Source organism: Schistocerca gregaria, chromosome 5 (genome assembly GCF_023897955.1).
Source record: "Schistocerca gregaria isolate iqSchGreg1 chromosome 5, iqSchGreg1.2, whole genome shotgun sequence".
Lineage (NCBI taxonomy): Eukaryota > Metazoa > Arthropoda > Insecta > Orthoptera > Acrididae > Schistocerca > Schistocerca gregaria.
In genome coordinates, this window is record NC_064924.1 from 574,016,966 (window position 1) to 574,029,269 (window position 12,304).

Sequence of the window (12,304 nt, forward strand, 5' to 3'; positions counted from 1 at the left end):
CAGCCACAGACTGCACACGGCACAGCCAGTGATTTTCATACAGAGCGCTACGTGGCGGCGTTACCAATAAAAAAACCTAAACAGCCTACTTACAAAGTGATATATTGTTCTCCAGCAGTTCCATTGTGCGGTGAACGAAATGACACACAGTACGGCAGTGAAGGGGACCTGAATGAAAAAAACTGGCCGACGCAGAAAGAACTGTTAATACCGTATTTAAAGTCCGTCACTGTAGCTGACTGGTCAGCACGACAGAATATCAATTGCAAGGCCCCGGGTTCGATTCCTGGGTGGGTCATAAATTTTCTCCGCTCAGGTACTTGGTGTTGTGTTGTCCCAATCATCATCATTTCATCCCCATCGAAGCGCATTTCGCCGAAGTGGCGTCAAATCAAAAGACTTGCACCCGGCGAACGGTCTCCCCGATGGGAGGCCCTAGTCGCACGACATTTGCATTTTTTACCATATTTAATCCGATGTTTGTTAAGATGTCATGCGACCGATTGTTAAAACAATAACTATTTTGAATTTTGTAGACATTTTGCTAATTTGAAAAGAGGCCCTCACATACTCAGTATTTATTGCGCAATATTGAGTAGGAGGTTGGTGGGTTGGTTGGTTTTGGGGAAGGAGACCAGACAGCGTGGTCATCGGTCTCATCGGATTAGGGAAGGATGGGGAAGGAAGTCGTCCGTGTCCTTTCAAAGGAACCATCCCGGCATTTGCCTGGAGCGATTTAGGGAAATCACGGAAAACCTAAATCAGGGTGGCCTGACGCGGGATTGAACCGTCGTCCTCCCGAATGCGAGTCCAGTGTATAACCACTGCGCCACCTCGCTCGGTTGAGTAGGAGGGTTGGTTGGTTGGGGGGAGACGACCAAAAAGCGAGGTCGCTTCGGATTAAGGAAGGATGGGGAAGTAAATCGGCCGTGCCCTTTCGAAGGAACCATTCTGGCATTGGCCTGATGCGATTTCGGGAAATCATGGAAAACCTAAATCAGCATGACCGGACGCAGCTTTGGCCCGTCGACCTCCCGAATGAGAGACTAGTGTGCTAACCGCTGTGCCGAGGGAGGAAGAGATTAAGGTTTAAAATCCTTTCGACAACGTTGTCAGTGGAGACGGAGCACTAGTTCGGATTAGAGAAGAAAGGAGAAGGAAAGTGGGCGTGCCCTTTCGAAGGAACCACCGTGCTATTTGTCTTAAGCGATTTAGGGAAATCACTGAAAACGCAAACCAGAATATCCAGACGCGGGTTTGAACCGTCGCGCGATATTGACTGTTGCGAAGTGATATCGACCGTCTGCGAGTGGTACAGAGTGTTTGCGCAATACAGTATACTGAAGGAGACTACAGGGCTTAAAAAATATTGACATTCGCTCATCAAACTGCGTGGTACTTTGTACTGTGTAAGGGAATTTATGCGCAATAAACGCCAGTTCCTATCCAGAGGTGCAGAGATTGGCCTGCATAGCCATAATGGGCGGAATTAGCAGCACACCAACCGCTGGAATGGAAGCCATGCTGGATATGACTCCACATCACCTTTGGGTTAAGATGGAGGCTGCAACTGGGGAATACAGACTTAAAACTGGCCAAAACTGGGTCTCATTCGGATATCCAGAATCACACACTAACGTAGTGACTGAGATAAATATAGGTATGGCTGGGGAAATGCCCGCTGACTATATAATAACTCCGAAATGCTTCGATAAGCCTTACAACATAATAAATTGAAGTAGGGAGCAGTGGGAGAAAACAGTTCGACACTGTACGGTGGACATCGTTTGGTTCACAGATGGGTCGAAAACAGATCAAGGCGTTGGGGCAGGGTTGTACGGGATTCAGCCAAGACTGGAGAGAAGCATCTCTCTAGGGAAACTGGCCTCTGTATTCCAAGCCGAAATTACCAAAATCATGGTATGTGTGGAGGAGAATATGAGTAGGTGCTGCAATGACTGTAGCATCTACATCTATTCAGACAGCCAGGTAGCTCTGAAATCATTGGGTGCTCCCGTAACAAGATCTAAGATTGTTGCAGATTGCCACACGGCTCTGGTGGAGTTGGGGAAGCAATAGGGTATACCTAGTGCGGGTCCGTGGCCACTCAGGGATCTGTGGCAATGAACAAACCGATAGATTGGCTAGGATGGGGACAACAACTCCATTTATTGGACCGGAACCTGTCTTGACAATCACCAAGGCTATGATCAAATTAGAACTACAGAACTGGCTTAGGAAACAGCACGTAGGATATTGGCCCAAGGTCCATAAACAAAAACATGGTAAGGTAATGATGCCCAAGACATGTTTTAAAAGAAGCTCTCTAATCCTGGGATTGAACAGGAAAGAGATCAAACTCATGACTGGACTAATGACCGGCCACGGGAACTTCAAAAAAACACCTACACACACTGGGTATAATGGAAGAGGACCCTAAATGTAGGATCTGTGATAAGGGTGAAGAAACTGCATCACACCTAATCTTTGAATGCATGGCTTTGGGGAGTAAAAGAATCTGCGGGATGACTAGACCTGAAGAAATTGCGTCTAACATAAAACTGTAGAGGGACTCCTTGCACTATTTAAGGGCACTGGTTGGCTTTACTAGATATACAGGGAGCGATACCGCAGAATAAACCTAGCTTCGGTGCGGGCAGAGGCGGGTTAGACCTGAGATGTTTTAGCTGTCCTGTTAAAATCAATCATTCACTCAATACTATCCAGACCGAGAGAAATCCAGTTCACAGAACGAATTTCCACAGAGAAATGAAAAAAGTAAACGACAAAAGATCAAGGAGTATTCAGGAAGAGGTATGGTGAAGCACTATGTGTATTTTGAGAAATAGAATTCCTGACTGTTTAGGAAACGCCAGATACCTCGTTTTCCACAAAAGGAAAGGAAACTGAACAACATGGTGTCACTAAAATAAGCAGATATGATTTTATTACTTGCAGAATTTTTCAGATTTGGCAGATAATGTTTGGCCAGCTGTCCAGTGAGCATACACTTTTTTCTTGCAACGGTTGTCCCTCGACGGGCATAACATATTGTAAGCTTTAAATCACTAATCAGTAAATAATTGTTTTATTTCGCTTGATATAGTTGTTACAGAAGTGAAATACATGGAAAACAGTCCATGTACTCGATAAATTACACAGTTCACTTCGTCAGTTTTTAATTTGTTTGTTGCTGTTTATGAATCTATGGCGCAATGAAGGTGCTTCTGGCCTATTGGTATGGAATATTTCAAGACTTATCTCGTACGTTCTGGGTAATTTCTGCTTTTGTTTTTCAAGGCAAGCAGTTCAAACGCAATACACACGAGTTCCACTTCTTGAAGCGCCGGTATGTTCGCGATTAAAGCAGAGTTCTAACTGCCAAGCATGAATATTGCACAATTATTTTGTCCCATTATTGGCCTCACACTTCCCCGTAATAACTTTGAAGCGCTACTTTAAAAATAAATCCATGCCCTCTTACAGGAACTAGCCTTTATTGAAGATAGGTGCCATAATAGTGGTTAAAATTCTGTCCAAGCTCAGTGAAGAAGAGGCAAATAACGTGTTGTTAGCAAATTTTTACCTCAAGTTCTCCATCTTCTATTTCTGTACATCACACCACCGAGCAAATGGGTTCAAACGGCTCTCAGCACTATGGGACTTAACATATGAGGTCATCAGTCTCCTAGAACTTAGAACTACATAAACCTAACTAACCTACGGACACCACACACATCCACTGATGCGCTGCCTTTCTTTTAGGTGCTGCCCGTTCATTCTATAGGCACACGGTTCAGCGACTTCTTGATGTTGCATCGTGGCGCTACGCTGGTCGCTGTGCAGTCGTGTGCAGACTGCACACATACAATTTGATGACATATAAAAATTTTGTCGTTGTCATCATCGGCCGCATGGCATACAGTGCTGCACTCAGAAGTCCTCCAAAATTCTCCATGCGCTGCAGTCCTCGACTAAACGCATCCTACGTGTTTACTAACGGCATCTACTCAACCTTCTACTTCCGGGTCTTCTGTATCTCGTGGAATCCAGCTACGTGCAGCCTTGGTTACCCGCCCGGCTAGCCGCGCGGTCTAACGCGGTGCTCTACCAGAGGAAAGGCGTGCCGGTCCCAGGCACGAACCCGTCCGCTGGATTAGTGTCGAAGTCCGGTGTGTCGGCCAGCCTGTGGATGGTTTTTGAGGCGGTTTTCCATTCGCCCCGGCGAATGCGGGCTGGTTCCTCTTATTGCGCATCAGTTACATTATGTCGGCGATTGCTGCTCCAACACTGTCTCCACGTACGCGCACGCCGTAATTACTCTACCACGCAAACATCTGGGGTTACGGTCATCTGGTATGAGACGTTCCTGGGGGTTCCACTGGGGGCCGAACCGCACAATAACCCTGGGTTCGGCGTAGGGCGGTGGTGGGGTGGGTGGACTGCTGTGGCCCGTTGTGGGGCTGTGAACCACTGGGGCCTAAAGGGGAACGAAGCCTCTTCGTCGTTTCTAGGTCCCCAGGTTAATACACAATATAAACAAACTGCCTTGGTCGACCGACTCTCCATTAATTTGGCAGTGTGTCCTGATTAACTAATTTGGTATATTAATGAAACACTAGTTGTATTACTACTCAGTACAAAGTACGTCTCACAGGCAGAAAAAATGGAGGCGCAATAGCTAATAATTTCATATTTCATGACTTTACGTACATAATAATTGAAACTTACACTCAGCAAGCAGTAAAGGAAAAGAAAGAGAAATTTAGCAAGGCAAAGATAGCTTAGCAATGATAATTAAAAAAATTTAGGGTTTGATGACGACGGTGTAATCCCATCAGAGGCAGCAAATCACCTGGAAGATGAAATTAACGATTAGGAAGTGTCTTGAAAAGAAATCTGAAATGTCTACTAGTTTGTCGATCGTTCTGTGAGTGCGACATGCTGGGTCTCGGCAGTGCTGAGTGATATCTGCGCGCTCAACACACTGAAGATGTGCAAACTGCTGTAAGCCTTGTGTTGCCTTACCTCAGAAAAGTGGTAAGCATAGTAATTGAAAATGGTCAGCGATTTCAAAACTGTTGAATTGTAAATGACAATAATTCTCATCAGTCATTAATTACATTTCCTACCACATATACAGGTTGGTCCATTGATGGTTTCCGGTCCAAATATCTCACGAAATAAGCAACAAACGAAAAAACTACAAAGAACGAAACTCGTCTAGCTTGAAGGGGGAAACCAGATGGCGCTATGGTTGGCCTCCTAGATGCCTCTTCTATAGGTCAAACGGATATCAACTGCGTTTTTCTATATAGGAGCAAGCCGGCCGGTGTGGCCGTGCGGTTCTAGGCACTTCAGTCTGGAACCACGTGACCGCTACGGTCGCAGGTTCGAATCCTGCCTCGGGCATGGATGTGTGTGATGTCCTTAGGTTAGTTAGGTTTAAGTAGTTCTAAGGTCTAGGCGACTGATGACCACAGATGCTAAGTCCCAGAGTGCTCAGAGCCATTTGAACCATTTTTTCTATCTAGGAACCACCATTATTTATTACATATTCGTGTAGTACATAAAGAAATATGAATGTTTTAGTTGGTACACTTTTTTCGCTTTGTGATGGATGGAGCTGTAATAGTCACAAACGTGTAAGTACGTGGTATCACGTAACATTCCGCCAGTGCGGACAGTATTAGTTTCGTGATACATTACCCGTGTTATAATGGACCGTTTACCAATTGCGGGAAAGGTCGAGATGTATGGCTATTGTGATGAAAATGCACAATGGGCGTGTGCTATGTATGCTACTCGGTATCCTGGACGATATGATCCAAGTGTCCGAACCGTTGGCCGGATAGTTACGTTACTTAAGGAAATAGGAAGTGTTCAGCCACATGTGAAATGTTAACCTCGACCTGCAACAAATGATGATGCCCAAGCACGTGTTTTAGCTGCTGTTGCGGCTAATCCGCACATCAGTAGCAGACCTATTGCGCGAGAATCGGAAATCTCAAAAACGTCGGTGTTGAGAATGCTACATCAACATCGATTGCTCCCATACCACATTTCTAGGCACCAGGGATTGCATGCCGACGACTTTGAACGTCGTGTACAGGTTTGCCACTGGGCACAAGAGAAATTACTGGACGATGACAGATCTTTTGCACGCGTTCTATTTAGCGACGAAGCGTCATTCACCAACATCGGTAACGTAAACCGGCATAATATTCACTATTGGGCAACGGAAAATCCACGATGGCTGCGACAAGTCGAACATCGGCGACCTTGGCGGGTTAATGCATCGTGCGGCATTGTGAGAGGCAGGGTAACGCCCCCATTTTATAGACGGCAATCTAAATTGTGCAATGTTTGCTCATTTCCTGCGTAATGTTCTACCGATGTTACTACAAGATTTTTCACTGCATGACAGAATGGTGATGTACCTCCAACCTGATGGAAGTCCGGCACATAGCTCGCGTGCGGTTGAAGCGGTACTGAATAGCATATTTCATGACGGGTGGATTGGTCGTCGAAACACCATACTATGGCCCTCACGTTCACCGGATCTGACGTCTACGGATTTCTTTCTGTGGGGAAAGTTGAAGGTTATCCACCGACAGCACCTGACAACATAGGGCAGCGCTTTTTCATTTCATGTGCGAACGTTACAGAAGGCGAACTACTCGCTGTTGAGAGAAATGTCGTTACACGTATTGCCAAATGCATTGAGGTTGACGGACGTCATTTCGAGCATTTATTGCATTAATGTGGTATTTACAGGTAATCTCCCTGTAACAGCATACGTTCTCAGAAATGGTACGTTCACAAAGGTATATGTACCATATTGGAACAATGAAATAAAATGTTCAAACGTACCTATGTTCTGTATTTTCATTCAAAAACCTACCTGTTACCAACTGTTCGTTTAAATTTGTAGCCACATGTTTGTGACTATAACAGCGCCATCTGTCACGCAAAAAGTGGTCCAACTAAAACATACACATTTCTTTACGTAATACAGCAATATGTAATAAAAATGATGGTTCTTATTTTGAAAAACGCAGTTGATATCCGTTTGACCTATGGCATCATCATATAGCGGGCCAAACATAGCACCATCTGGTTTCCCCCTTCAAGCTGGACAAGTTTCGCTCTTTGTAGTTTTTTCGTTTGACGCATATTACGTGAGATATTTGGTCCGGTCACGATCAATGGCCCACCCTGTGTAGTGTTCCATGCAGAGACTCCTCCTTAACAATCAAAAGCCGTCACAGTGAGTGCACAATTTAATTATGCTGAATAAATTGTTCATTTTTATTATTTGTAGGTCGCCTGACCAACTTGTAGAAGGCCTAAAAGAAAACTAATCAGTCCCTTTAAGCATTGGATTTATTTCCCCTAAATTACTTCACGATTAACTGAATATCTTCTCGCAACTGAGACAAATGTGGTTGCTTACTCGAAGCTAAATGAGAGAACAATTACTTCTAAAGAAACCTAACATATTATACTCCACAATGGAATGCCCGCTGATGTACTCAAATGTTCCATAAACGATTGCTTTTGCGAAGTTCACTTGGGGGACACTGTTCTGCTGACCTCTTCTTCGACAGAAAATTGCTGTGGAAGCTCAATTAGCGTTGCAAAATTGTGCAACTTGCAAATACAAATTAAAATCGGATCGATGATCTAAAATAAGTTATACACTGAGAAAGCAACACAAGTTGCGGAGTTGGCCTCGCAAATTGTGAGCTGCTCAGAGCAAAGGCAACGATAGCGCTAAAAAAGAAAACAACTTGCTCGATCGATTCAGCGCAATCTGCGCCCGGCTGTGACGCCCCCCCTCCCCTCGCCCCCTCCTGTCTATCTGTGCGCGTCCTGACAGCCACGCGTCTCCACACGGTGTCTCCATCTCTCTCGCTCCCTCCGCCTTTCTCGCGTTCCTCTCTCCTCCCGCCGGCCATTGTGGCCGATCGGTTCTAGGCTCTTCAGTTTGGAACCGTGCGACCGCTCCGGTAGCAGGTTCGAATCCTGCCTCGGGCATGTATGTGTGTGATGCCCTTACGTTGGTTAAGTTTAAGTAGTTCTAAGTGTAGGGGACTGAACCATCTCTCCTCCCAGAAAACTCACACTTGAAGGGGAGGATTCTCAACTTTCACCACAGTAACGTACAAGAATTTCAACACGCTAAAAGGCAGGGGAAGCCTGCCAAACCTCTCCACAATCGCTTACTGTAGGCCCATTAACTGGCCAAAGATTGGTAGACTGTAATGCTGTGTCGCCGCTCATTCGTTCAGACACAGTGAAAACGGCAAACTGTGGGCGTCGCATGTTTACAGCCGCCGACAGGAAATGCAGATTCGTCACGCCAGCAATACGTAAGGGATCTGCTCTCGCTTTGCTCTAACTTCTGGACAACTGAAAACGGCCAGTTTGGAGCCCCAAAACTTTTTCGTACCAGCTGGCCATTGGGGATCTTAAGCCGACTCCTATTTAAAGCGTTGACACTAACCGTATCTCTCGTAAATATTCTCAGGTTCACCTCAGGGAAAAGAAAATTCACGAATCTTACTGCAGAAGCCACTATGTCTTTCCCTCAAACGTTGTTAAGAACATTATACTGCCAGTTTCACTTTTTTATAGCAAAGTGGTAAGTGACCGTCCTGTGACGGAATGTAAAATGAACACCTACAAAAATAGAACATGAGGAATGGAATGTGGACCAGTTACGTCGTGGTATGTGTAGAGAATTAGATAAGAAAGTGAGACAAATGGGAGTTTCATTTGTAAAGGAGATAGTATACAGGACGCTGGTGCGACCTAGTCTTGAGTAATGCTCGAGTGTTTGGGATCCCTACCAGGTCGTTTTCAGAGGCGGACGGCTATTATTGTTACCGGTAGATTCTAACAACACGTAAGTGTTGCGGAGATGCTTCGGGAACTGAGGTGAGAATACCGGGAGCGAAGGCGACGTTCCTTTTTAGAAAAATTATTGAGAAAATTTAGAGAACCAGTATTTGAAGCTGATTGTCGAACGGTTCTACTGCTGCCAACATACGTCGCTTTTAAGGATCACGAAGATAAGATACGAGAAATTAGGGCTCATACTGATCCGTACAGGCAGTCGTTTTTCTCTAGCTCTATTTGCGAGTGGAACACGAGGGGAAATGACAAGTAGTGGTACAGGGTACCCTCCGCCACGCTCCGCTCGGTGGCTTGCGCAGTATCTACGTAGATGTAGGTGTAGGTGCAGTAGATGAGTTTGGTATTTGAGCAGCAAAATAGTTGGCGATGGCCAAAGTAAAGTAGATATGTAAAATATTGCTTGTAATACTAAGAAAATTGTTTGCGGAAGAGAGAAATATTTCAACGTCTAATATAAGTTCTGGAGTTTGAAAGTCGTTTCCTAAGTATTTTTCTGCAGTGTAGTCTCACACGAAAGTGATACGTGGGCAGCAAACTTTACAGAGAAGAAGTGAAGAGAAGCTTTTGAAATATGGTGCTGAGGATTAGACTGCTAAGGAAGAGGTACTAAATCGATATAGGCAGTCTTGCTAAATGGATTGGTTGATACGATATACGCCGAGGCATCAAGGAAGGCTCGATTTTCCAAGAGAGGGAAGTGTGGCAGATAAATATTTTAGTGAAACCAAGACTTGATTTCAGTAAGCAGTGGTAGTCATGCAGAGATAAAGACGCTTGCACGGGGCAGAATGCCTTGAAGATTGCATCGGGCAAGTCTTTGGAGTAAAGACCACAAAAACGTTAACAGTTTAATGACAAACTGATACAAAAATTCTCTGGGAAACATTCATATCTGCGTGGCAAAGGTCTCAGTCTGTGGTTTCACATTTCGGTGAATCGATATGGATAAATCTGTTCGCATGATATTTGTAATTTGCTATCAGTCTTATCTGTAGATCGCAATGCCACATCGGTTTGGTGCGTTTACGTGTAAACAAACGCTCTACAGCACGTCATTACTGTGGTGAGAATATATAGAGATGTTGTTTTCAGTACCGTCTTTCTGCCAGTTTTTCATGTTTTAACTTGCATATTAATTAGTGAAAAATATAATAAATGGTTTTTAAACGTCAAAAATTGAGTTTCAACCAATTATCAAAGTATCAAGAAGTAAACTGTATGACTCGCTATGGTAGCTGAGCGCGCTAACGCGCTGCTTCCTGCATTCGGTTAGGCGCGCCGGCCACGGATCGAATCCGTCCGGCGGATTAACGACGAGGACCGGTGTGCACGGCAGCCTGAATGTGACTTTTAGGCGGTTTTCCACATCCCACTAGCTGAATACTGGGATGGTCCCCAAGTTCCGCCTCAGTTACACGCGTCACAGACATTTGAAACACGTCTGCACCACTTCACGATTTCCACTAGATGCAGACATTTGGGGTACACTGATTCTGTCTTGGGGGGTACAAGGTGGCGGCAGGAAGGGCATCTGGGCATCCTTAACACTAGCCCTGCCAAATACGTTGTAACTACGCCGAAATTGCGATCGCTGTAGGACTATGGCGTAAGCGAAGAAAGAAAAAAGTAAACTCTATAACACTTTTTAAACAAATTAACTTTTTTATTTTTTCACTATTTTTTTAAATGTTGGACCACAGTAATCTTTGTTCGAGGCTACTTTGAACTACTCACATATTTTAATACAAATTGAATACAAATGACATATTAGACTATTGTAGTCACTTACACGACGACCACTCTGACCATAATCTATTGGTTATGTCCTGTAGATTAAAATTGAAGAAACTGCAAAAAGGTGGGAATTTAAGGAGATGTGACATGGATAAACTAAAAGAACCAGAGGTTGTACAGAGTTTCAGGGAGAGCATAAGGGAACAATTGAAAGGAATGGGGAAAAGAAATACAGTAGAAGAAGAATGGGTAGCTTTGAGGGATGAAGTAGTGAAGGCAGCAGAGGATCAAGTAGGTAAAAAGTCGAGGGCTAGTAGAAATCCTTGGGTAACAGAAGAAATATTGAATTTAATTGATGAAAGGAGAAAATATAAAAATGCTGTAAATGAAGCAGGCAAAAAGGAATACAGACGTCTCAATAATGAGATCGACTGGAAGTGCAAAATGGCTAAGCAGGGATGGCTAGAGGACAAATGTAAGCATGTAGAGGCTTGCCTCACTAGGGGTAAGATAGATACTGCCTACAGGAAAATTAAAGGAACCTTTGGAGATAAGAGAACCACTTGTATGAATATCAAGAGCTCAGATGGAAACCCAGTTCTAAGCAAAGCCGGCCGCGGTGGTCTCGCGGTTCTAGGCGCGCAGTCCGGAACCGTGCGACTGCTACGGTCGCGGGTTCGAATCCTGCCTCGGGCATGGATGTGTGTGATGTCCTTAGGTTAGTTAGGTTTAAGTAGTTCTAAGTTCTAGGGGACTAATGACCACAGCAGTTGAGTCCCATAGTGCTCAGAGCCATTTGAACCATCTAAGCAAAGAAGGGAAAGCAGAAAGGTGGAAGGAGTATATAGCGGGGCTATACAAGGGCGATGTACTTGAAGACAATTTTATGGAAATGGAAAAGGATGTAGATGAAGATGAAATGGGAGATACGATACTGCATGAAGAGTTTGACAGAGCACTGAAAGACCTGAGTCGGAACAAGGCCCTGGGAGTGGACAACATTCCATTGGAACTACTGACGGCCTTGGTAGAGCCAGTCCTGACAAAACTCTACCATCTGGTGAGTAAGATGTATGACACAGGCGAAATACCCTCAGACTTCGAGAAGAATATAATAATTCCAATACCAAAGAAAGCAGGTGTTGACAGATGTGAAAATTACCGAACTATCAGTTTAATAAGTCACAGCTGCAAAATACTAACGCGAGTTCTTTACAGACGAATGGAAAAACTAGTAGAAGCCGACCTCGGGGAAGATCAGTTTGGATTCTGTAGAAATGTTGGAACACTTGAGGCAATACTGACCCTACGACTTATCTCAGAAGCTAGATTAAGGAGGGGCAAACCTACGTTTCTAGCATTTGTAGACTTAGAGAAAGCTTTTGACAATGTTGACTGGAATACTCTCTTTCAAATTCTGAAAGTGGCAGGGGTAAAATACAGGGAGAGAAAGGCTATTTACAGTTTGTACAGAAACGAGATGGCAGTTATAAGAGTCGAGGGACATGGAAGGGAAGCAGTAGTTGGTTGTGAAGGGAGTAAGACAGAGTTGTAGCCTCTTCCCAATGTCATTCAAACTGTATATTGAGCAAGCACTAAAGGAAAGAAAAGAAAATTCCGGAGTAGGAATTAAATCCATGGAGAAGAA